General features: G+C 43.7%; 1 protein-coding gene across 6 annotated transcripts in view; it reads left to right on the top strand.

Moving 5' to 3' along the window:
* The window catches only part of DAB1 (DAB adaptor protein 1), a 438,670-nt gene that overhangs the window by 73,740 nt on the left and 337,865 nt on the right, over positions 1 to 27,065 (top strand). The window contains exon 1 of one of the 6 annotated variants that reach the window (XM_013176242.3): positions 14,775 to 14,814. The exons of the other annotated variants lie outside the window; for them this stretch is intronic. The gene's annotated coding sequence lies outside the window, so the exon portion shown is untranslated. Of the gene's footprint in view, positions 1 to 14,774; positions 14,815 to 27,065 lie in introns of those variants that run through there. 6 annotated transcript variants of the gene reach the window in all.

The raw sequence follows: 27,065 nt of genomic DNA, 5'->3' as shown, positions 1-27,065 counted from the left end.
AACCTACTCTCATTTCAAACAGCTGTTTAATGAGAGCTGCTTGTAAGATCCCCCATTAAGAATGGGCTATAATGAGTATGATGAAACCACCTCATCCTTGAAAACAAATTCCTTTTCATGGCTTAATTAAAAGGGCTCCTAGTACTTCTGTGAGCATACATGATGACTTAGGAAAGACTCTGTTTTAGTTTTCATAAAATGTTCTCAATTAAAAAGCAGAGTAGATAATATGCTGCTTTAATATTGTACAGTAAAAACCAATCATATTTTTGTGCTATTGTTATTTCCCAGTCAAATACAACGTGTGTTGTAACAGTTTTTCCAAGAGACTGTCACGACAGCTACTTACTTGTAGGCTTCCAGTTGTGTCCTATCGTGGAGGAAAACCTAATGGAGACCAGAGTGTCTGACCTCATTGGGCAGGGCTTATTGCTGAAATTTGGGGGGCAGAAATTTACGGATGACTGAGCCTTGCAAAAAGCGTTGGCATAGATTTTCTGGAGGCAGACAGTTAAAGTTGGCTGTGCAGTGGGCAACAACGCAATTTGTTCAAAATTCTGCCTTAGTGAAATGTGCCATGGGATGGGTTTGTGTTAGAAGGCTTTGGTGAGAATAAGAAACTGGGTCAGCAATAAGAAACTGGATCAGCAATCTGATACGGACAGAGCAGGTGTCTCCGACCTGCCACTGGTCTGCTTCAGGGAACCCTCTGCTGCCCCAGGGCAAGCAAAGCGCAGGGGCAGGAGAACATCGCCTGCTGCTCCCCACCGCTGCCAGTTCCTTGCCTTCTCTTCATCTCCTCACTTGCGTGGCAAAACTCTGTTTGCTTCCCTGTGAACAGAAATTCCTTAAACGGGAAAGATGCCAATTAAAGAAAGAATTGTTGATTTGAGATAAACTTGCCAAAAGGAGCGTTGTAAAAGCACAACTGTCTCCTGACATTTGTCTGAAGTCGTTCTCCCCTTGGGCAGAGCGTGAAGCTCCGAGCCCCTTGTGCAGGGACTTCCCAGCCGTGTTACGGGGAGCAGAGAACTGAAAGCCAGGTCGCTCCCATGCCCTGCCCTTCCCTGGGCTCTCTCCCAGGACACTGGAAAACAGGTGATGAAATGGCATCTTAGGGCTTGAGGAAGCAAGGCTTGTGTGCTTGTATGTGATATGGATTTTTAAGGCAAAATTTCCAGTGTTCCTGTTTTCCTGACTAGTATCTGATGCACTTGAAAAATCTTCTACTCCTAAACTTTAATTTCATGATGACCTAGAATCTGATTTTATGCACAGAAAATGAGTCAATGGACTTATAACTGCATGGATTCACCATCTTTTTAATACAGGATTAAGATCAGGACAGATATCATTAGCAAAAAGATAGCTCAGCAAGCCTCGCAGCTACGAAGGCTTTGTTTTCCTGTTCACTTCTGTTTTGTCTTCCGTGCCATCAGGCTGACACCTGTGTTGCTGACCCTCTGTTCTCCATGCAGTTTAGGGCACAGCTAAAACCTGATCTTCTTTCGCTTCAACCAACATTGCAGACTATAGTTTGCACCAATTTTTGTTTTTCCTTGCAAATCCGTCAATCACACTAAACAATTTAGGTGTGATCTGTCTTTCTCATGCTCTCCTTCACACATCGCTGCCTCCCAGCCTCTTCTTGCTGGATTGCTGCAGTCGGGTTTGCTCTCATGCTAGGTGGGAGTTCAAATTCTTTAGCAGCACCACTGCCCCTAGTAGCATTGTTTGCAAGTTTTGTTAATTGCTAGCTGATGGTGTCTTGGTTTGTTAGTCTGTTGTTTCCTCTAAAAAGAGGTATATTTGCAGCACCAAGGAACGTTCATAATTCCCTTCCTACTTTGCCAGAACGCTGCTCGTGAGAGGCTGAGAGACTGCAAATGTCAGGCATGGTACCCAGGAGGACAATCTACCAGTCAATGCTGAAATGATTTGAACTAGTGAACTCTTGTTAAAACTGTTAATTGCTTTTTTAAAAACACTTAATGGAAATTGCCACGTTTAAGTAGTCCATAAAACTGTGATGACACCAGCTTTAATCAGGTGTCATGCAAACACGCACATTATGAGCTACCTGGCCTGATAGCTTGGACGGTGGAAACGAGTCACGGCAGCCTGGTGTTTACAGTCCTGGGGCTCTGTGGAAGAGAAGAATCACTTATTTATTTTATTTATTAGGGGACCTCTCTAAAATGTACCTTAATGTTTAATAAAGCTTAGGGACGAGGATGACCCCAGTAAACGTGGAAGTCAGCAGGGTACAGTCAGGGTGCATAATTTTGAATATTTCATGCAGGAATATGCTGATTTGTCTAGCAACCTTGCTGCGGACTTGAAATAACCACGGCGAGCTGAATGAAAGCCACACTTGTCACCTGGATTGTGTAGCCACACTCGTGACTCCTCAGGAAAGCTCTTTAAAGAGAAAAACAGGTGGGTCTGAGCGTTGGGTTGAAGGTGTTCACACGGCCAAGGACCATCTAGGTCCTGCGTATCCCATTCACACGCAGACTCTTGACGGCAGCTGCGGGCAGCCCTCTCAGAGGCTTAGGGCCGCGGGCTCGCTGCCTCCCCAGTGCTCCTCTCCTCCAGCCTTCTAAAAAGGGCATCGCTAATTGCAGTGCTCGGCAGCAGTCTCTGAAGAGGCCCTGAAAATAGAAGTGGCGTGATGAAGTGACATACTTTCTAACCCTTTGCGATGGACCCTTTTAGGTCACAGCATCTTAGAGCTGTGCCTGAAGCGTTAGGAACGTGTTTGTTTGGTCCTGCTGGTGTTCAGATCCTATCCCTTTGCACCTTTGCTACACATACCGTACTCACATGTTTTTCAGCACACTTTTTTGGAACATACCTGTAGTCGCTATCAACTTGTTTTCCCACTTGCCACTAAGAGATAAATTGAGTTGAGCTGTGGGAGCAGCACTATTGCCAGGATGGACTGTTTTAAGTAGGGCAGGAGTGATGAATTTTGGCATCAGAACGCTAGGAATCAGCAAGCCCTGGGTTTCCACCTCTGTGTCTTGTGGAGCTGTTACAGGAGCATGATGATGTTTCCTTTTTTCATGCTTAAGGTTTTATACTGGCTCGTGTCACGGGATTATTTGAGGAAACTTCGGGCTATGACCTTAAATTACAGCAATCTCCCTGAAAAATGTCAGACTCTTCCACTTCTTCTGGAGTAAAAGTTGATTTTATTAAACAAATTTAATTTACTGCTGCTGGTGGTTTTGAGCAGAGATTTGAAGGAACATGGAGCTGCAGGTGTTCCGTCTTTCTAATGATTGTCTGTTTTCAAGAAACAAAGCGTCACTGAATTTCCGACGGTTAGCAAGTGTCTCCATTCAGCTCATCTCAGGAGGTTTTTTTAGTAGGGAAGATCTGTTGACAGCTGATGCCTTCTCAATTTGAAGTTGCTTTTGGTCAGAAGCATTTGGTATTTTTAGGTTAATGATGTTGTATCCAGCCTTGCACTGAGGACAGGGGCTCTGTTCACTCTTGGAGTTGACAAATTTTATGAATAAAACCTTAGAAACAGTGAAATGTAAATGATAGGTACTTTTACTTCTATTTTTTTTTCCTTTTTGGTTCCAAACTGCAGTTTCAGAAAACTGAACATTGGAAAATATGCAATTTTGGAGGACTGAACACTGCCACATTTTGAAAGTCTGTATTTGTTCATCTCTAGGAGAAATTATTTTTCATATGTTAAGATTTGTTCTTGTTTTCTTGTCTATTGAGAGGGTAAAGAACAGTTTATGGTGCTGATACAGCAAAGTATTTTATAGGGCTGTTGGAGACAGAGAGAGGTGCTAACGTGTCTCCTGCAGAAGCAGGTTTGGAGATGAGGCATTACGAATAAATGGGCTGTTGGTTTGGACCTCTGCTGGCAACGTGCTGAACTTTCACAGGGTTGCTGTGCAGAAACTCCTTGCCTCTATGCTTATGAAATCACATAAATAAAAGTATTCAGAAATAGTTTTTTTATTACACTTATGTGATATTTTTTAAACCTTGTTTACCAGGGATCCTGACATTCTCTACCATTATCATTACTTCTTTAAAATACAAACCCTTAATAGAGTAGACAGATTACCAGAGGAGTTTAAGGTAATTTAAAGCAGAAAATTTACAGTAGAACTTGAAAATTACTTTTTTTTTTTTTTTTTTGAGGCAGCTGTTCTGAATGATATGATCTTAGTCTTCCTTCTTCAAAGGGAGATTTTGTCTCTTTCCAGTCAGGGCAATAAATAAAGGTGAAAGAACCACTGTGAAAATGTCACTGAAATATTAATTTGCCAGAAACATGGTCTCAGAAGGAAAAAAAAACACACAAACAACCCCCTTCATGGGATGTAAAATACTGATTATTCACCAAATGCAAAAGGACCTGCACAGGTAAGTAGCGCACCTGGACCTTCAAAGCCAAGATCAATGAAAGACCTGAACCAGATTTTGAGATTTTGAAGACTATATAATTTTTTCTCGTAGGTAAATTAGTGATTTATTTATTTTTTTAATATATCTAGCTCAAGGTATGCCTTCATTTTAATTCAGATGAGGAATACCTGTGTTATAAAATCAGGGCACTGCAGGTATCCTGAGTTACACGGTTTAGTTTTGATATGCACAGGAAAAGGTTTCCATGGCAGTGCTCGGCCCAAAGAGTTAAGGTATCCTTAACTATGCCTTAAGGTATCCACATATCCTTTAACTTGGGATATCTTTAAAAATTAAGGGTACAGAAGAAAGGTGAAATATTAACAGTGGATCGTTTACTATACCACAGCAGTTCAATCATCAGTGCTGGAAAGTCAATATTATATTAACTTCTAAACAGTCTATGTTTAAGTTCTCCAAAATGATGGAAATTCAGCAGTCCTTGTTTTCTAGCTGTGCACTTGGCTGCTTATGGAACGTCATATAAAAATGATGTTTTGGTAAGAAATCATTACCTCTGTTCACCCAAAGGCAGCAGTTATATGTTACATCAAGTTTGATTTCAGAATAGAGTCGCTACAAAGCATGCCGTACAAATTAAAATAATACGGTCATAAGGTAGTAACGCAAGAAACAGGGCTTGATGATGCCTATTGGAAATCCTTTGAATATCTCACATGGAATATCAGCAATAACTTCTGAGTATCTGTCAACAGCTGACTTCCCAGAAGGTGTTTGTTTTCAGTCCCGACCGCAGAGGAGGTTCATTACCCCCGGTACAGATTATTTCACCGGAATTCCTCCTGTTGCATCGTGGCTGTCTAACTGGCAGCCATACAGAGCGTTTTAACACCTGGATTAACAAAGGCCTTTGTCTGCTGTTTATAGAAGATAAAAAGAGATTTAAGCTTTTATGAATGCAAGACATTTTACAGGACTGTAACAGATGAAATGGCCATAGCCTTCCTGTTGTATAAAATGCAGTTATTTTCCACCAAGAGCTATAGGGGTGTCCCTCCAGCACTTGTTCCCCTCCTGTTAGGCAGTCTGGGATTTTGCCAAGGAGGTCAGTCCCCCAACTGCTGAACCCCCAAAAAACAAAATCATTTTATAGAAAAGTAGTATGTTAGCCTGAAAGTTTCTACATGGCAGATATGTACGTTGCTTCATTTGGCATTTCTACATGGCTTTGTTTAAGTGCTGTGGTTTTTAGTCCTTGTAGATGAGCATCATTCCCGATCTGCATTTCTGAAGGCTGATGTCGTGCTCCTACCTGATTCCAGTATTTGTATAGTTCACAGGGATGCTTCAAGGGCTTGTTTGCTCTATGTTCATCTGGGATGGAGGGAGTGTACCATGTAAAATAGTGTCTCAGCTCCTAAACTGCATGTACAGCAGCGAGATGTGAGCTCATTTCACTTTTATCACAGGACCTTGAATCAGACTTGTTCTGCCGCCAAGTCCCCGAACGCCTTGTTGCAGTGTGCTTGGAATTCGCTTTTGTGGAATTGTTGGGTTTTGGTGCATATTTGTGCATTTTTTTCAGACTCTTTGTGAGTACTGCACAAACGAGAGCAGGGGGGGTGCAGTGCCTGGGGCTGGGAAGCCTTTGCATTTTGGGACCTTCCTAGCAAGTTCGGGGTGGGATGCAAGGTCTGACATGAACAAAATATTGTAATCAGTGCTTTATGGGATGTGCTGGGCTGTTCTTGCTTCCTCTGTCCTGCCCCATGGGTCCTGCTGTGTGGCACATTGATTTTGTGCGGGCCACACGCGGTGGCAGGAGGTGTCCTGCCGGTGGGCACGGGGCAGCAGCAGGCTCAGAGAGGAGAAAAGATGCCAACAGCCTGCCTTCTTTTTCTGCTCAGCTCCTGGGCAAAGGGATGGCTTCTGGCAGCCTCGGTCCCAGGGAGGTGGTTGGAGTGAGTGCAATGCACACAGTGAGTGCAATGACACAATGAGTGTAATGCTCCTTTGTGCACGGCGTGGCAATGGCTGGGGAACGCGCGTTGAGGAGGGTTAGGAAATTTATGAACCCAACTTACCCACAGTGGACTTAGTGGGATATGTAATTCCTTTCACTGTTACCGTTCACAGAATGACTGCTCTAAGTCACAGCATCTTCTTAAACCTCTACAAGCTCCCTGTTAATCACGTTATCTTGCTGGGAACGGCTGTGGTGTTGGACAGCAGTGCGGCTGCAAATTGTTCTCCTCTCACCAGCTCTCTCCAATAGCTGGTTTGCGGTGCCTAGGAGCATGTTTGGCCTCTCCTGCCCCTCTTGTTTCCTTGGCAGAAGGATGCTTACCTACTCCCAGGCTGCTGCATTGCAAGATGATACGAGCCGTGCTCTGAAAGGAGCCTCTGTGTTGTCTCGTGCACTGGCGGGGAGCTGACTTGTTATTTTGGTGCTCTTCCTAGCCTCACGACAGCTTGTCAGAGAAGAGAAGTTTTGCTTTATTTTCTTTTCCTTTCATCGTTGTTGACTAATTAGTAGCCAAACAGACAGCATTTGTTTTTGTTCTCAGACTGGTAGCAATTTAAGAGTTGGATGCAGCCCAGAGCCCCCGAGTCAAACCATGAACTTTGGGGATGGTTGGGTGGGGAGGGGACGGGGGTACCGGCTGCAGCATTTCTTCCTGACAGGTTCGTCCACAGCTGGGAGATTTCCCATCCCTCGGGAAGGTTTTTATCTTCTGGAGTATATGAAAATGATCATGATTAGTTTTGAAATGCCATTCGAGGTAAGCGATAGTGCTGTAGAGTCAAGAAGGATTGGGCTGAGGGGAAATGTGGGACCCCGTTCTGTATCCGTTTACACAAGAGGTAACCTGTGGAGCAAAGTGCTTTTTTGTAGATGCAAGGTTTGTTAGAGAGGATCAGAAGCGAAGCCCCTCTCTCTGGGTGTCGTCCCCTGAAGATGAATGGCTGTCAGAGCGTGCGTGTGAGCCCCGCGTGGCTCTCGGGTGCCAGATGAGCCGTGGCTGTTGCGTGTTCCTTCGCACCGGGCTGCGGCCAGGAAGCCCCTTCTCGACCAGGGGACCTGTTTGTCCAAAGGAGTTAAACAGTCATGCGTTTGTGTCATTTCGAGAGTAACCAGCGCCCTGTCATTTCAGCTGGAGATTAACGGTGCAGAGCCGTGGGTGACACGCGGCCATTTCTCACACCCAGCACAATTCGGGGTGGTGAGACGTGAGTCCCGACCCGAGCGGCGATGGAGAGCGGCCCTCCTGCCGGCAGCTCGCCCCAAGCCACTCGCCTCATGCAGCCAGGCTCCGTCACCTTCCCACAGCGGGACCAGATGTCCCAATGCAGGATGCAGTGCTGCAAAGAGGGGAGAAAAATTAGGTTAGAAGCTCTGAGAACTAATCTCCGCTTCTGTTGAACAGTTGGGCAGCTCCTGGCCATGGCGTGTCAAACCTGACAAACTTCCCCCGAAGTCACAGATTTTTACATTCCATTTGGCAGTAGAAAATCTTCCAAAGCATTCAAATTCTGTTTTCCTTCCTCAGCTCCATTGGGACGTAAAATAACTCAGAGTAAGGGATTATTGTGTTTCACTCAGGCCTGGGAACAATTAACCATTTTTCTACAAAATCCCCCTTCTAATTTTTTCTTGCTTCCTCCTGGCCGTATTTGCCTCACACTGGTGTGTGTTTGCTCCCAGTTTCACGAAGGCTAGCCATCTTTGGGAGGCTTGTTTAGAGTCAGACCTTTGCTATATAATTCTCATTAAAGTTAAAAGTCGTTGAGAATTTCCTCTCCGCGCATCGAGGTGATTATCCGTCCCCGCCGGTACCGCAGTGACAGGCTTACACCCTGCAGCCTTACCGTGCGTGCGTATCAAGCACGGCTCTCCCACAAGGTAGCAAGCAGAGCGTGTGTTTCCTCTGCATTATTTATGGAATTGAAAATGCATTCTCTCAAAAATTGTTGTGGACTCTGCACTTCTCTGCGATGCAGCTGGAAACGCGGGGGGCTCGGGCGTTTGGAGGGACGTGGGGTGGGCACTCCTCAGGCTTGCACCTTGCACAGCCTGGTTTAGTTCACCACAAGGGTCCGTGGAGCTGTTTTAAGAGCTCAATAAAAAGATAAAGAACACCTTATTTATTGAAGTTGGAGGTCCAGTGAAGGAAGATTAAAAAAAAAAAAGCATGCCAGAAGTATATATGCACAACAGCAATTCTAGAAACCTCTTTTTTTTTCCCACAAAAAAAAAAAAAGGTTTTGTTTTCAGCTGTTAATATTTTTTTCACAATTAGATGCTTTTCACAATTGTGCTTGCAGATGCAATGGTTTGCCAGGCAGGGCATGTTATCACATTCATTAACCTTTGGTCAGACTTGCAAATGTGCCCTTCAAATTGTGTTGGCCCCCCATGGCAATGGAGAACAAAGGTGAGACCCTGTGCGAGCAGGGACTTGCGCTGTCGCTAACACTCTCATAACGGTGTCCATACAACCTTTATCATTTGTACTTGTCAATAAGCCAAAATCAGGAAGATTTCTTTTTTTTTTTCCGTGACATTTTTGCTCATCCAAGCAGTGTGTTGTTGTCTGTACTGTACACAGCCCCGTTCACGGGCAGGCAGCAGCACCTCGCTTAATGCTCTCGGCTGTGCCGAGCCAGGTGAATTATGAAGCCTTGTGCTGTTCTCTGCAGTAAGGAACTGTTAATGCTTTGACCCAACTGTCTTCTTGATTAGCCTGAAAACACTGAGAGCCAAGCTTTAGACTGTGCAGTGGCTAACGTATGATTAAGCTCAACCAAAGAGAATTATATTTGTACAAGGAAATTTAGGGCCTGTTCTCATGGCTGCTGGAGCTATCAGAAGTTTCAGGTACTGATGTGCGGGCAAATGTATTTGCTCATTAATGGTATGTGTCATCTGCAAGGCAGGAGAATGAATTATATAAATACTGACAATCTGCAGCCAGCATTTCCACGTGGGTTTAGAAGTTTATTTTACCGTGGGTGCTTTATTCCTACTGCTAAGATGCATGCTTGGAGATAGCCTACCTGCAGCTAATGCACACAGCAGGTTTATTATTTGCAGGTAACAAAGAGAAATACAGCAGCACATTGGAGACATTAAAATGTATGGTTTCTCCGTGGCCTTTAATGAGGGTTTCAGGAGTTCCAGTGCTCTACAAAAAATACCTGGATTTTTCTCCTACTTTCTTGCAGGGTCCAAAAAGAAAGGGAGAATTTGCTGCATATGTGGTTTGAGGATACCGTATTTAGGATAATCACCATTTTTCGCTAGTTTTTGACATGTGCCCAAGCATGGCACTAGGTGAGGTGTTCAGTATGTGGCATTCTGCGCTGGTGCCTGAAAAGCTGAAGTCCCCGTGTCTGTACTTAGCAGCCAAAATCAAAGGTGTGCTTCCCACAGGCACATCCGTGTTTGGGTTGTTCCCTTGCACAGATCTTGCACAAATGTTCTTTTGGATAAGGAAGTGAATCAGCTTTAGTTGTTATTTCCTTTCTTATTTATTTTCTATAAATGTACTGGCCAGTAGGCTTTCTGGCTGCAATTAGCACTGGCATAGGATTGAAAAATGTTGCCAGAAAGAACATTGTAGGTAGGTAATTGTGACTGTTCACCCTCTAAGTCTGACTCTGAGATTGTCTTTTCCAGTCAGGGACCAGACATGCTGTGTGACTTACGCCTTACCAGATCCACCCAGGTATCTTACACAGTCAAACACCTGGAAGCATGTGACAGACTGGGAAGTATTCACAGAAAGTATCTAATGAACAATCTCAGGTAATATCCAGTGTCTGCTGTGATAAAGTCAGGACACTCGTGACTTGGTCACAGGCAATTTGCAGAAAGCAAAGCGGCCGATGTACATTAGATATTCCTTACCCGTTCATCGTGCAGTTCTAGCTACGGTGGGAGGGAAGTCTGGGATATTATTTCGCCTTTTCCTATCCACCAATTCCAACCAGCCGTGGCATGCGCACCTTCACAGCTCCTCTCTGTCAGGTGGGGCGCAGCATCTTCCCGAAGTGGTGCATGCTCAAGCTTTAGTCCCCTGAGAAACGGCAGCTCCGAGGTGCCCTTTGCAGCTCACCTGACTTTCACGTCCCCCCTCTAACAGCACCGGGTGTTTTGGGACATCTGCTCCCCCCTGGGAAGGTGGCAGCGGGTACCAACACGAGAGCAGTTAATGATCCTAGGGACGTCCAGGCAATCTGCCAGGCTGAGAGCTCAGCCTTTCTCTCCCGTCTTTTTTTTAATTTGTCAGAAATTCAAAGTAAAGATATTTTAGTGAAGAGGCTCATCCAGAAAAACAGCACGTTAATTATGGAAGGCAGATTCTTGGCTATCAGTTGCTGTCCTGCACTGATTTCTATTTTTAATGCGGGAAGACGTTGGAGTCTGGAGCTACTGGCTTTGCTTCTCGTGGTTTGCCATTGCTAGAACCGTTCAGTGAAATCTCTAACAAAGAATTTTTGGAGGCTACAGTCTAGAAACACAATTTTCTCTCTGTTCTTTGCCATTATTAGTTTCACCCCATCAGGTCAAATTTTCAGGTGTTTTCAGAGAGTTGTGTGTCCAAGTGTCTAATAGGTTTTGCAAGTATCTACAGGTGCCAGGGGCTAGAAACAAAGCATCCCTAACAAGTGTTCAGTGTTTTGTAATGTACATCAGGAGAATTAACAGTATTTCAGAAATAAGGTCCATGGTTATAGGTTATATGCCATGATGCAAATCTGTGGAAGAGCAGAATTCAGGAGGTTTAAAAATCAAGTTCTTTGGATAAATTATCATGGCAGTCTCGGACCTGCAGTTGCTGAGTGTCTGTGTAACCCAGGACTCGGTGCGCCCAGCGTATGCTTCAGCACTTTGGCCTGATCTCTATTTGCTGAAGTTTTGATTCACTGACATTCAACACGTGAATAGAAATTGTGATGGGGGGAATGGGGAAAGGGGCTTACCCGATATTTGACAAGTCTTCAGTCTTTGATCATTTTGCGGCATCTTTTTAAGCCTCAGACTCAAGTCCATCAGCCAAACAGGCAACTCTCCTTCGTTCTGCGCTAACCCTGTCCTGAATACTGCAAGTGGAGTGTTTTGCCCTGAGAGGGAGAGACACCCTGCAATGCCCACTAAAATACAGTTGTCTGCTCTCAATTATACTTGAAAAGAGCTCAGGGACTGCGGTGATGGATGACAGCATACAAACCCAAAGTAGCTTTGTTTAGTGTGTTTTGTGGTATGATATAGGAGAGATAATTCTTACCCGGTATCTTTTAAAGGAAATCCTGAGGGTGAATCAATTACCTTTCTTTTCTGAATCAATAGAGATGGGATGTATTGCAGTTACTTTATGCTTTAGCGAGTGCTCGAGCACAAAGGATGGCTGTTGATGATAACCATTGCAAAGAGTGCAGTGCCATTTTTTTCCTTTTCTTCTCTTAAGGACACTACAATCCCCTTAGTTCACACACTTCATCACTCCTAGTCACAATCTTTTCTCAACAAAGATTTAAGAGCAGGAGGAGGAAGTAGGCTCTCAAAACATAAAAAGTCCTCACTGGAACATGGCTGGTAGCACTAATGACAGCGCTTCCCCTTCCTGAGACTCTCCAAGCCCTTGATGCTTGTGAATTTTGACTCAGGAATGTTCAGATTTAGGAGATGGAGTAAGGGGGAATGGGCTATGAACTGACACTGCGGTGCTAGCTGAGGTTAAATCAAGTCATTGAGGCTCAGCCAAGGATAAAAAGACACATTTCCTGGATCTGTGGTTTTAAATCAATTATGCTTTTTTTGCAAGACACTTCAGTGTATCCCGCCAGGTATACTCTTGTTCAAGAAAAAGTAGAATACTATTATATGGAAGACCTGATATTTTAAAATTTGTTTGATTTTAAAATTGTTTGATAACTTACTGCCTTTATAAACTTTGTCATTATACTCTCAGAATAGTGTTAATATGTTACAGTATGATTTAGTGAGAGCTTCCTGAGTGCACCCCAAATGATAACCTGAGGATACCATGAAATAGCAGTAATACAAAAGGAAGCATGGTTTAAGTTTTTGCAAAAGGTACCGTAAGACAATTGAGATAGTAGCTTCCTTTTTTCCTGTTTGTATCTCCAGAGATCCAAATAGATCTGAGAGGTCTGTCTAGGTCACTCTCCTTCTCTGTATTGTCAGACTGCTATCTGGTGAGACAGGAGAGGGGAAAGCAGATGAGAAGGGGAGGCTTCTTAAGCTCCTGCCTTTCTTGCCTGATGCTGAGGTCCCAGGAGGGCCGAGGCGGTCTGAGGCAACAGAGAGCAGCACTTGGCTTTTCTCTCTGGTTCCCTTGATCAGGACCTGCTTTCCTTTTCAGAAGCTGAGCAGAAACTAAAGGCACTAAAAAGACAGCGAGGGCTCTGTTGGCTGCTGGTCCCCAAAAGGAGGCAGGCTGTCTACTACAGAAATCTATTTACTTGTTAGGAGAGGGTCCTGGTCTGTTGCAGGCATTGCTTTGTCCTCTGGGCTTACATAGCAAGGGATTTTAAAGGAAGGGAAGAAGTAAAAAAAGAAGGAAATTTATAAATGCTTTTCTCAATGAGGAGGAAAGAAAATTCTGCACAGATGGGGACAGGGTGGAAGGGTGGGCAGGAAACGTTGACATGGCTTCACCGTTGTTTCTCCAGAGGATGCTGTGCAGCGGTCACCTTTGAGTGGTGGACGGGCTGGGCGAGAGGGCAGTCTGGACATTTGGAGTCCAAGTGGGGTGGTCAGCAAGGAAGCCAGGCCAGCCGTGGTCTCTGAGGACCGCAAGTTGACCTCCTCGCTGGGTAACGCGTGCCCGCGCTGCTTCCCCTAATGCGTTGTGGGTTTCCAAGCTTGCAATTTAAAATAGATTCAAGAAACACTGATGAAGTTTCGTCTGGGAGCCATAGAGGTAGTATTCGCTCTGTGCAAAGCCCCCTTTTCTCCCCTGGAACGCAGCATTCATCTGTCTGCACGTAGCTCGATAACAGAACAGGTTAACAAATTAGGTGTAACTCAGGAAAGAAAGATGATTGTGCCTGAAACTGAATTTTCTGGGCGAATAACAAAACAGTTCAGATATAATTCATTTTGACTGAGTACCAATCAGTTTAAAAGGGGCAACAACAAACAAAAATGTTTCAAGGGTATTTAAGGTGTCGGAAGGGCTTTATATAAAAGTTACATTTCCGTTACCTGCCAAGCCTGCCTCTAAGAGCTGGATCCTAGAAGTGCTGCGGGATGCTACGGGTGGTGCCAGCAGATACGGGTGCAGCACAGGGGTGTTTTGTGAGTTTGTGAGCCATATTTGAGTGCCTGTGCAAGCTTCTAGAGCCTTGAAGAACACCTTAGACACTTAAGGTAAAAATTAATTCTCTCTATGACTCTGCCTCCATACATTTTTGAAAGAGAGGAAGAGCAGTGCGTTTCACCCAGAGTATTTCTTCCTTCTCTTTTGCTGGAAGGGATCCCTCTAGAGAGGAGATCCTGCCAGCTTTCTTTTATGTTGCCTTCCACTGAGTTATTCCCCTTGGTTTCTCCTTGCGTTCTTGGAGGAGAGAGGAACAGCTTTTGTACCTTCAGGGTGTAAAACCTGGTTCTGTTGGAGCCAATGGAAGTTTTCCTTTAAAGACGACCAGAATTTCACTCGTAGCGTCTGCTTGGGAAAACCAGGGGATTTAATCTGAGACATTGCACATTATAATGATCACACATAAAAGAACAACATTAACCTCGATGCCACATACAGAATTATTTCTGAGTGGAAATGAACAAAATTTTATAGAGTAATATTATTTGCAAGGCCTTCTCAGTAAGAGAAAATGTTACAGATGATGGAGAGAAATAAGAATTACAGCTTGAACTACCGAAAACCTCTTTTTGACACTGTCTCTTTAATTAGAAAAAATGAGCCTAACCAAGATGTATATCATCATTGATTTTTATAATAAGCTTTTAAAGCAAACACACGTGGTGTCACTCTGCTATTTTATAACATACACTGCTAACCATTTATTCTGTCATATAACAGTTCACCAGCAGACATATTTTATTATTTTTTCTGTGTAATAAAAAAGGTAAAATCAATACCTATTATATGGCATACCTTCAAGGTTAAAAAGTACTAAATCTTGATGCTAACATCTTTTCCTTGTATGCATTAATTTATGAGCAATATAAATTCAATACAAATACATTTTCTATCTATTTGATTAAAACTAGATCCTAAGTATAACAAAGGATTCAGTCAGTCTGAAACTAGCATCACGCTAGACAGGGTGTTCACATAGATTTTTAAACTTTGCAGGAAATCTGACTGAAAACCTGAGAAAGCTGGTACCTGAGAAAGCCAAACGCACTTGGAAGCAAAGGTAACGTGGTTTCACATATTTGGATGTCGTTTTTGATCCAACAGAAACTCATCTGGCCTGACAATCGCATGCCAATTAAACGTCTTTATTAGGTCAATACAAAAATTGAGTCATTCTCCTTGGCTCTGTCGCTGGTAGTCATTTAACAACAATTACAGGGTACAGTTACTTTAATGATGAGAGGCATCAAAACTGAGAAAGTGAAAATGAAAGTGTCAAAGCCGTCAGAAGACTTGTCTCTTCTAGGTTATGGCTAAATTATGGGGATGTCTGAGGGGGAGGCAATATGATAATGTTGCAGCCTTGTACTGTGCACTTCGCCAGTGCTTCACGACAACATCAAAAAAAAGAATACCCAACACCTCTCTCTCATTATGAGTTAGTTCAAGATCTAATGTGATTGCAGTAGTGGTAAACGAAGAAGGACACCTTCTCTCTCTCTGTTATTAAGCAGCTAAAGCTTTTGGGTTTCTGATGCAATTAAGAATTCGTGGCAGGTGTGAAGCCAAGTGATACTTGTTGGGGATGTGACACGCACAAAGCGTGTGCTTAATATGTATCTTGTTGAGTGTTAAAGTAGAAATCTTTTCTATTCATTACTGCTTTTTCACCACTCAGCAATTAATTGTGTGTTGAGATACTTATGAATATGCAATGACTTTTTCCTGCCTGTGAGCAGTCTTCCCCTGTATGCATGGGAAACAGTGGCACAGAGTTAACTAAGCAGTAGCTGAAGCTCCCCGTGTATAATAACATCCTTAACATGCAAAATGCAGATGATGCTAGAAACGGTAATGAAGAGATTCATATTTATGGGACAAAATTCTGCCCCTGGCTTATAACTCGGGGAGGGCAGGGGGATTGCCTGGGTGCCAGCCCGCTGAGGAACCTGACCCCTGGTGTCGTGCTGCCTGCAGTGAGCGAAACCAGCTTTCAGGCCTGAAGAGAAAAAGAAGTGGGTAACACCCGTTAATACCTCTTATCCTGGGAGGCTTGGGTTCCTGTTTGCATCGGGATATACGCAGTATTTTACTCTTTACAATATTAAACCATTTATTTATTTATTATTTTCCCCTGCTTGGCTTTAGAGCTGTTCTCAGCATCTTCAAATGGCAGCTTGAAGCTGGAAATATCCTTCCCTTCCCTTTCAGTAACAACTTTAAAGGCTGTTTTACTGCTCTATTTGCATGACTTCATGGTAGAACTTCTCTCTCCTCCCAGCCGAGTGGCAGAAGCCCCAGGAGCAGCCCAGCCCATCTTTTCAGAGTACCCATCACCAAAACACATCCTCCAAGACGTGTGACTGGAGTTTTGTCAGGGGGATGAATTCATTGACATAGCAGGTTTTCTCAATTTCTTGGTCATTGCAGAAGGGTTCCCTGTTGTGGCCGATGGGGAAATCTCTCTGGGAATCTCCACACCAGCTATCAAATTGCCATCGATTTCTGCATTTCTTCAAACTATTCACTTACCATTAACTACATCGCTTCCCATTTACTGAATTTGAAGGAAAAGTTCTCCAGTACTGCAGTGGCTTTTTTTGAAGGCAGCAACTGTTTAGTGAACCAAATAATGCTCCACAGGCACCTTCTTTTTGTGCATTGGACAGGTACTGGCCTTTATTTTTTGACAAATCTTTTCCAGATAAAATTCCATTTTGTTTAGCCCTGGTTTAAAACATCTTGATGGAATTCAGCTCGCTTCCAGCAAAAATAGTAGTGGATGCTAATAATGAAATATAATTTATAAAGAAATACACGTTTTGTTGTTTTTTTCCCATCGTTTGGTGAGGAAATAAAAGGCTAGCTGATATATTAAGGCCTTATGCAGTAAGTGTAAGTTGGAGAGGCATTTCTCTGGCAAGCTCTAAGCTTCTGGATAAGAGGAGATTATAAGGGAAATGCTCATGCAACCTTAGCAGCATTACAAACAGCACCGCCACAATAAGAGAACAGGCTCATTGCAGTGATCTAAAGCCACTGCTGTTTTCTTTAAGGCGAACATTGTTTTTATGCCCTACAGATAAATCCCATTATAAGCTTTGATCAAAGCAAACACACTCACTTTGAGGCTTTGGGCACATGTAAATTGCTTTGTTATACACATGCATTTGCATACATTTGCAAGGAGACGGGGTCTACATGTAATGGTGCCTTTTCTCGTCGGTGGTGTGTTGAAATTTGAGGAACCCGTGGTTTTCCGCCACTGAGATGATTTCTGAGCGAAGGAAATGTGTAACAGGAGTTTGGAGGTGAGCACAAAGCTCGGTCACTGCCAGAGCAGCCAGGGGAGGCCGTGCTGGGAATGGCCTGAACATGGGCGTTGTTATTTTATTTATTTTGCTGTTCTTTGTGGTAAACAAATGTAAATGAGGTAAGTTCCCAGACAGGGACATTTCTCTTGTTCGGCCACTTCTGGAACAACTACGCCAACGGTGTACAAAACGTGCAGGTTGCCAAAACATTGGGTATCCGTCTTTGTTAGACTCTGCCGCTTGTTTTCTTATATATTTCTCCACTTAGTTGCTTGAATTAAATTGGATTAACTCGCTCTCTCTCCCAATTAATGCTGTTAACAGTAATAACAGCCATAATGTGTGAACATCTGGCATTTCAGTACACAGCAAGCTTTTAGAAATACCAGATATGAATCTATTGAAATCGGTCTCTATAGTGATTTTTCCAGCGTTTTGCGGCTTAGACAATGAATTCTCCTTTCCTCTCCGGTTTCCTTTCATTATCAAGGTTTGTTAATTCTTTAGATGCCGGGGTTAGATAATTAAATACCCCTTTGTAATTACCGCGGTGCCTGTGGGCTTGAGACCTGCAGCTCATTAGGCGGCACGCTGTCCTTCTCAGATAGTTGAGGGAAATACTTTCGTGCTCATCAAAGATCTCTGTGGCAAATTAAGGTCACGGCTGGCTCTTTGACAGGCTCAAGTCTGAGGTTTCGTTTTTGTCATTAGTTACCACCGGGGCAGTTCGTATCAGAAGCAGCTTTTTGAAGGCAAATATTGCCCGGTTGATTGTTTACAACTTTGGGGCTTTTGGTGGCGAACACATTGGCCCAATAAATTACCTGTGGCTTCTTCACTATAGTGAACAGGGGGATTTTGTGAGGCTCCCCGTGCCTTCCTGCAAGCCTGGTGGAAACATCTCCACTCTGGGCTCAAGACTGGCCTTACAGTGTCTTTCTTTTGACCCCGTGACAGTCCTTGTTAGCGATTTGTGCTGACGGGTTGTCTTTTTAGGTGCTTTCCCATGCCCTCTGCACTGTGCTCAGGCAGGTCTGAGACTACGATGGGGGAACCCATGGCTCAGCTCGTGGCTGCTGTTTTGTTTGGTGAAAGCTGATATGATTCGATGTCTCCTCGGTAAACTAGGAAGGAAAATACTTCATTATTATAAAAGAGTATTGCAAAGAGACTGAGTACTGCAATGGTGAATGATGCAGAATTGCTTGCTTAATGAAAACCGAGCAAATGGAGCCCGTGAACTCTAACAAGAAAACCCCAGAGGTGCACTAAAAAGGAGCAATGGGAGATGGATATGGCTGGTGTAGGAAGTAAACCTGGTTTTAATCTGCAGAATAGTAGGAGAAGAGAAAAAAATCCTTTCCAAACATATCAGTAGGGGTGCAGGTGTAGCAGACAAAATGGGGTAATCGTGTCCCCCCATAGAAGCCTTTCTCTTCCGCAGTGCCTGGAAAGTGGCAGCAAGGTGGGCTGGAAGGTGAGCAGGACTGCAGCACCCAGAGGAAACCTGTGCTGAAGCTTCTTCAACAACCCTACGGAGACACGGTTAATTTTTGTGTGAGGCAGAAGCCGACTCGCGAGCAGCAGAATGCGCTCAGAAGGGAGCCCCAAGACGTTTTTCCCCACCGGAAAATTAATAGTGAGTAGCAGGCTGCTCTTCTGCTGGCTCGAGGCGAGCGTTGGGAGGAAGGGCGTCCCAAAGCCTGCCCTCACAAGCCTACCAGCACGTAGGGGGAAGGGTGTCACCACGGATCTGCCAGATGGAGCATGTTAAAGGGCAGCCTGCTGAGCGGAGAAGGCAACGAGCTTGAAAAGCCAAGCACATCGAGGAGTGCACCGTCTCCCCTAGGAGAAAAACAAAGCTGCAGACAGTGTTTGCAGCAGCATCGCGCTGATTTGTAGAGGCAAGTTGGGGGGTGCAGGTGTAACTCATTTATGGGGTTGTATTGGTAAGTGGCTGTGTTTGGTAGTGGCTTGAACCAAAATGCCAGCTCCCCAGCTTCAGGGCTGTGCCTGAACCTGGGTTGGAGCCTGGCCCAGCTGGGCTGCTGGTAAAATTCCTATGGAGTAACGTGGAGCTGAGGCTGCAGTCGCTGCGTTGCAGGGGGCATCCCACCAAGAACTCCGTCCCACCGAGACATCCCACTGAGCACTCCAGCATCCAGAGTGAGGGCTCCGGAGGATGAGAAGCACCTGAAGAATAAAGCAAATGCCATTATGCCAAGCTACATCCAGCTGTAAATCTCCTGAAGAGCATTATCATCTCTTCTTCTTTTTGTGTCTCTGTGATTTGTATTTTTTACCACCTACGAATCCGGTAACCGGCATCAGATCAAAAGAAAAGCAGGAGGCTGTCAGCTGGGCTTCGAGTGTGCTCTGCCTCACATTGTCATCTCCGGTGCTGGGCAAGCTTTGGGAACTTTGCCTTCAAGACTTTTAACTCCACAGGTATGGTGGCTTTTGCTGACGTGGAAGTTGAAGGCCATAAATAACGCTCTCATTTGCCAAGTTTCCAGTTTATAGTGTGCTAGTGCATGGCGCTACGAAGTAGATTTTCATAAATCTTCTCTTTTTATCTCGGCTGATGGTTCCTTTTTAGATCTTACCCTGCCAGCAATTTTCCACTTTTCCAGACAAATGAATGCATGTAAGCAGAACGTCTATGGCAGTTGAAAGGTTAATGGAAGGAAAATGTAGTGACTTCAAAGTAAGTTTTATTAAGTGAAGCTTTGATTTTCTCCATTATTGGCTCTTTTGTGTGAAAAAAACTTATGTTCTATATAAAGCACACAGGCACAGGCTGCTCATGAACAGAAAGCAAAAGAGTACAGCAAAGAATATTAAATTGTTGTTTTTCTATAGTTCCTTCCAGCTGAAGGTCACAATGAATACATTATATTTCAGGCTTCTCTCCTCTTACACGTGTGTTAAATATTACCAGTCCTTTGTCACAAACAAGTAAGAGACTGTAGCACAGAGTCACATCTTTAAAGATGAGAATAAATGTCTAAGGGAGCCCTAGGAGGAGATTTTGGATATTTTGGTTCCTGGTTTTGGCCCTTACCCACATGAGAATTGCCTCTTTTTAAGGCTTTTCTGTGGAGATGCTGGGCACAGAGCTCTGTCAGCACTCACAGATACATAATCGCAGTTGCACCTGACACACCAAATGTATTTGAGAAAACTTCTCCTGCTGGCAAATACAGATCCCATGTCTGCACACCAGTGATGAGATAACTCCCTTTGTGAAGAAGAGAAAAGCCTATTGTTCGGAGGGTTTCTCAGAAAATTATACACCTGAGAGAGGTCAGTTGCCATTATACTTGCATAATTTCAGTTATCTTAAAGACGCACTTAAAAAAAAGAAGAATCCTATAATTTTCTAAGTTACAAAAGGAATTCTTCTCTTTCTCATGCTCGTTCCACCCGGTCTAGCTGCCGTGCTGTTAGTGCTATGAGGTTTGAGTCTCTGCAACGTGGAGGCAGGTTTCAGTTCAAGGCGAAGCGCGGTGCTCGTGTCCTGTCGTCTTCATGCGGTGCGTGTGGCTCCTCTCAGAAAGCCATCAGGTTTTGGGGCCTGAAGATAATGGGCAAGATGAAGTCGAAGAGCAGAGGAAGGATAAGCAAAAGGCAGGAGAGGTTTCGAAATGTTGAAGGGGTGATTCCCCCCCTTCAGTGGTTGGGGGGTGGTGGTAGGTGCAATGGGGTGCATCATGTTGGGGAGGGACGGCAGAAACTGCACGTTACAACCAGCATGTGTTTTTTTGTGTATTTTTTAAAGAAGTACACTTGACCTTTTTGTCAGTCACTTTCTTGAAGAATTTCATTGTATTGTTTTGCCATGGAGTAATACGAAAGTAAAAAAATCCTTATTGGCACATGAAGTATTTAACTAAAACCGTAAGCAATGTTTGCCATGAGGTTGTTCAGCTGACAGTACACAATATATCCATTCAACCCTGATGAAGCCATGTTAGATATTATTTTTACACTGTTTTGAGAGGAAGAAAAACAAGGTTTTAGTATATCCAGTGATAGCATGTAGTACCTCAGTGATGTAGTTCCTTCTAACTGCAGATTTTGCAACGATACACCGGTGCGTTACGGGTCCGATTCCCTTCACCCTTTGCCTCATGACAGCATCCATGGCAGATGAGACGTGCCTTGCCCGTGAGACTCACACTGAGTGCTGGTGTCTTGTCCGTGTGGGATGCACCGTGGCGGGGTAATCGCCCGTGTGCCGGATCCCACAGTAGGGATGCTGTTCCCCTACAGCAGTGCCATTAAAAAATGGTGATGGAGAAAAACAAAGGGAGGCAAACCAAAGGAAGACAAACCCACAAGGATCCGAAATCCCCCTGAAGGTCACTAAAGCTTTAGCCCAGGAGTTATTTATATCCTTTGGTAAATGTTACCCTCTTTTTCTGGGTGCAAAGTGCAGATTATCAGTGGAAGGCTGCCTGAGCACAGCGAGCCTTGAGGGGGAGGTTTGGAAGGAGATAACAAGGCCACTGGGGAAGGACGCGATGCAGAGGAAATTGTCTTGGGCATAGCAGAGTGCTGGGTACAGGGGCTTGAAGAGGAAGGTGAGAGTGGGGTGGGTTTCTTTTTAAACTGCAAAAATTTCAGGTGGCTGGCATAGGTGATTTCTGAAGCTGTCCTGTCCACCAGCAAACTGCCCGGCACAGTTTCCATTTCAGACAAAATTTCCCATTGCATTTCCCATTCCATTTCCATTTCCCATTGCAGAAGAAAGCAAAAAAATATATATTATTTATTAAAAAAATACTATATATTAAAAATAAACCCCAAACTTTGAATGCATATTTTAAATCCTTCATAGCAAAGACTTGAGCCAGGCATTTTCCTCTCGCATTAACCCCCCTCCATCGCGGAATTTCATTCTGCTGTAACTGATGAGTTGTTTTAAGGCTGCGCAGAGTTTCATGGTCAAAATGGAAATGAGTTGAAGAAAACAGCGTAATTAAGAATTCTGCAATTTTACGTATCAGTTCCCTTATGATAATTGGCCTGCAACATGAAATATTTAAAAACACAATCAAACTCTGTCTGTATACACGAGGCTGTGTTTGTGTATCTGTATCTGTTAGCACTGCGCCATGTATTAGTTGCTTGCAACTAATTAGTTGCTAGCTACTCACGGCATCTGTATTGGAGATCCCGTGGGATTCTAGGGAATGTGACCTTATTTTAATGCTTTTCTGTGCTTTGAGAATCACTCCTTTGTATCTGCTGCTAGGACGTGGGTTGTTGCTTTAATAACAATAACGCTTAGCACTCTTTTTACGTTTAGATCCCAAGGACACCTACAAAAGTAGACAAACATTCTCTCTATTATGAAAGTGCATCTCCTGCTTTAGATCTGGGCACTTAGAACCAGAGCTGACTGTTTTGTTGTTGGGGGCTGCTTGTGGAGTGGTTCCAATAAGCCGGGCTGGAAACGCCAAAGGTGGGATTCGGCCCTGGTCCCAGCTGCACAACTCCACTGGCTTCCCTCCACTCCTTTTACACCGCCTATAGCTTTACTCCATGCCACCAAGGGGGCATCTGCCCCAAGTGGCTGGCTCCTTGAGTAATGGGGCGCTGGGCTCCACCAGAGAGCACGGTGGGAAACGGGCTGCTCCAAGTACATCCATTTACGTGCGTGGTGACTTGTAGTAGAGATGAGATGGTGGTATCTGTCCAGACAAGGCGAGAGAACAGAAATAATGGCTGAACTTGAAACAAACGACATGTATTTTTAGGGCTGTCTGCCTAGCAATAATACCAGATCTTGAGGTTTTGCTCTGCTTTCCCTAAAACACTTCTATCTACAAGGCTGAAGAGAAGCTTGAGCTCACTATTACAGATTTATTTGCACAATAAAGAAACACATTGATGCTCTTCAGGCCCGGGAAAGTTTGATTAAACATATTCATTAGACTTTGTCTAGAATTTGGTATAATGCTTGATGTGTAGTTCTTAAATATGCTGAAGTTTGCCAAATCAGTACTTAGCTTGTGTTTTTATGGTGATGTTGTTTGTGTTTAGTAGATAATGCAAGATATATATATATATTTTATTTGGCACTAGAGCCACATTAAAATTGGAGCTTGTTCAGTGGCTATTTTCTCTTTAAAAGGCCACGCTATATAGGATGCAGTGCTCTGGGATCTTGCCACTTGTGTTCATTAAGGATCTCATGGCACTTCTGGCAGGAGCTAGGTGGCTGGACTTCATGTCCTGGCTTGTACACCAGTTTGCACTGGCCAAAGTCCAGTTTGAGTAATTATATTCTGCATGCCTAAATTCCCCCAGTAATTTCAATTAGAGTTAGTATTGTTTTTCATGCCTGATCCTAAAATGTTGTGTGGGGTTGCTGTGTGATTAAACTGTTGCGACATTCCATCCCAGAGGTAGGTAAAATGGTCTTGGCTTCACACTTTGTAAAGCATTTCCTTGGGATGAATGGGCAAAACAAGCGTAAAAGATCATTACTGTTTATCTGAGAAATATTGACGGCGAGGTTTGCTGCCTGTTTGTTGGCCTTTTTTTGTACTAAAGCAAGAAGGAGTGTTTCAAACTCAAGACGTGACCAAGAAAGTATAATTAGGCTTGTTGCTCAAGGTGTTTTAAAGGTTTTAAAGCAAATTAAGATAATGTACCTTAATTGCATTTGCATAATGGGCATAGTTGAAATCAGGTCCCTTTTTTTTAGCGTCTGTGACTTCCTCGGCAATGTATGCAAGACCAAGAGCCAACTTTCTACCTGTGGCAAAAAGGAAAATTGGAACTAAATCTGGATGGAGTTTAGTATGTGAGCAGAGTTCAAATGAAGACGTAGCTGTGCTTAGTGCACAGGGAGGCAGCCATCCTTATTCAAAGTGATCACATGCTCGCATTTGGGATTTACGAAGTCCTTGATCTTTGAGATACTGAATGAGCTCATTCCATCCGACTGCACACTCAAATCAAGCCTGAATTGCAGAAGATAAGACGTGCTGCAGTCTGCATACATGTTTTTTTCCACCCCACTATTCACCTGGCCCCACGATGTCACACCTAAGCTGGATTAAAAAAGGCTTTGATGACTAAGAAGCATAAATAATATTACAACAGGCTCCCGGAGTCGGAGGACTCACTGCACAAGGGCAAACAACACGTATGTTGGTTCCCAAGCTGGGAACAAGCCTTGAGGAACTGAGAGTGTGCACAAGTTACCTTCGTGTGCCGTCCCAGATCAGCTGAATTGGCATGCTGCTTCTTAAGCCTACAAACCCAACTCGTCCCTGGGAGTAGATCCTCAGGGGAAAAAAAGGAAAAAAAAAAAGCACACTCTTCCTTGCTCCAGAAATTGTCCTTGGTATCGGATGTCAGTGGCTCCCCCTCAAGCAATCTCAGCAAGGCTGAGAATAATCAACAACTGTGTGTGAGCACATTAAAATACCATGGAAAGCACCGTTAACTAAATGAACTTTTGTGGGTGCCGGGTGACATTTCAGAGGAAAAGGTTGCCCTCCCGGGCTGGTAGCACAATGCTTCCCCTGACCCCGTGGCTTTCGAGGTTGGTAGAATTTTTAGGAGCAGTGCTTTAGGCGAGTTGTTTTTCCTGCTTCTTTTTGAATTCGAAAAGTTTTGAAAAATGCTCCTGAGCTGCAGTTTCTCAGCTTTAAATAATTCAGGACTGAAATCAGTGGTCCATACTGAGGCAAGGCTCTTAATTGAAGTCAGGTTGTTTTGCTTGAGCAGGTCAGACTCGGCTCTGAAATAAAACCCAGGGCTTTTGATAGGAAACTAGCTTTTTTTTAAAACAAAACAAACCCCACAAAATACTATCAGTAACCATTCTTTTAATAAAGAAACAAATGTCCTTCCAGTAAGGGCAAAATCACAAGAGCTCACGTAGCACCGGGATGTGTTCAGAGGGTTTTGAAGACGACGCTGCAGAGGCTGCGGGGCTGCCGGGTGGTGGCAGGAGGCTGGGCTTCTGCTTCCCCTGGGTGCTTGTGCATTGCCACTGGTTTTTGTGCGATGTGTCACCATGTGTACAACGGCAGAAAAGCTGTGCCAGTTTTCCTACACGATGCCTTCAGAAAGCAGGTTCCCCATGCAACAGCTCTGAGCTCTGAGGCAGGAGCTTGGTGGCGTACCAGCAGCAGTGCTGGTGATGTCCCGGAGCTGTTCACCATAAACAAATTACCTGAGGAGTGTGGCCTTCTTTCTATTCGAAGAGCATCTGTCAGCTGTATGGAATTTCCTGCTTGGCATTTCACTCTTCACCTGGCGTTCAGAGAAGCTGAGGGTTTCTCCGGTTACAGGGTACTGGTGGTCCTCCAGAGCGAGGGTGAAAGCAGCGAGCTGTGATCTGGGGGCAAGTCTGTGGAAACAATTACTTGTTGTAATGTGTGTAGATAAGGACTCACACGGAGAATTAAGCAACCTGATCTAGAGCAAGATGTCCCTACCCATGGCACTGGGGTTGGACTGGGTGGTCTTTCAGCGTCCCTTCCAACCCACACCATTCCATGACTCTATGAAGAATTCTCTTTAGACAAAACCTCAGCTGCCCTCTCAAAATGCAGATACAGACAGGGTGATAACATGGGTGAACTAAACAGAAGTTCATTATTGCAGCTACATTTCTCACAGCTGATCTTTGTTAATAGAAGCTGCACTTCAAAATATATTCCACTAAATTGGTGTATATGTAAGGGGGAAACTGTTCATACAGAAGAGCCAATGACTTTTTTCTGAGCATTCATATATACGTATCCATATAAGGCTTAAATTTCATTTTACTTAAATTTGCAGCTTTCATATTTTATCTGTACTTGTTTGAAGAGGGGCAAAAACATTTTGGATAAAGTTTTTTTTTTCTTCTGCCTTTTGAATTTTGTTGTTCCCCCTAGAGCCTTTTTTTGAGTATGATCTTTAATAAATTGCATTGTTTGAGTTCTGCAATTGCACCAGATGTGGTCAAAGCATGGTACCCTGTGAAAGAGTAACATTAGGCATTATCTGCTCTAACGGACAGTTGTGATGATTTTATTTTCAAAAGTGACTTGTGCAGAGGGCATGCTGTGATTTGCGGCTTGGTAAGTAATTGGCAGTGTTGATTCTTAAAACGTCTATGTTTCTTAAAGAAAATGATCATTACTGTATTGAGACTACAGCTGTAAAGCACAGGATCTGTTCTTGTGTAATTCAGTAGGTGTTGAACATGCTCAAGCTCAAGTCCATAAGTTGAAAATCACATGTGATGGTGAATCAGTTTCAAAAAGCATCATAAAAATACACGTTGGTGCATTATTCTTTCAGTGTTTAACTATTTCTGGGATATATCTTATTTGCCTGGTTATGCCATCTGTTTTCTTTCCAGGTTTAGTATGATTAGGTTACTTACCCATCAGACTTCGAAAGTCTTAACCACTGCCTCGGAAGTGAAGAAAGTTGGAGTCATTGCTTTCTTTTGGCTTTCAATTCCACAGCTTCTAAGTACAGAACAGTGCATTAAAATAGCTGCTTGAAGAAAACCCACAACTACCACCTTGAAAAGGAAATTGGCTTAATAATCATATATATAATAAACTAACTTCTGTATGCTGCAGATGTGAATTGTCAGAGGAGAAAGAAGATGAAGCAGTGTATCATCAATAGGAGTAGATCTTAGATCATGCTGTGTGTGTAATTTGCATAGCAATGAAAGACAATTATACTCTTAGACTTCTTTGTAAGCTCATATGAATCACCTTCAAAATAATGTAAAACACACCTATGGAAGCAAAACCTGTATAGTTTTACTGATGTTGAGCTTGGCGATGTCAGCCTGACCTTCAGTCATTGTGGATTGTTCTATTCAAGCCGATCAATGAGAACATTATTAGTTCTGTAAGTGATCACTTACGACAAATCAGTGCAATTGGATTAAATTGACAGTGCAAACATACGTGATTGCAGCTCGAGGTGCAAGAAGTGGCCCAGTGCACGAATACTTACA

The sequence above is a fragment of the Anser cygnoides genome, chromosome 8, assembly GCF_040182565.1.
Source record: "Anser cygnoides isolate HZ-2024a breed goose chromosome 8, Taihu_goose_T2T_genome, whole genome shotgun sequence".
Classification (NCBI taxonomy): Eukaryota; Metazoa; Chordata; class Aves; order Anseriformes; family Anatidae; genus Anser; species Anser cygnoides.
Note: the sequence above shows the minus strand (reverse complement) of the source record. Positions and strands in the feature narration are given on the sequence as shown.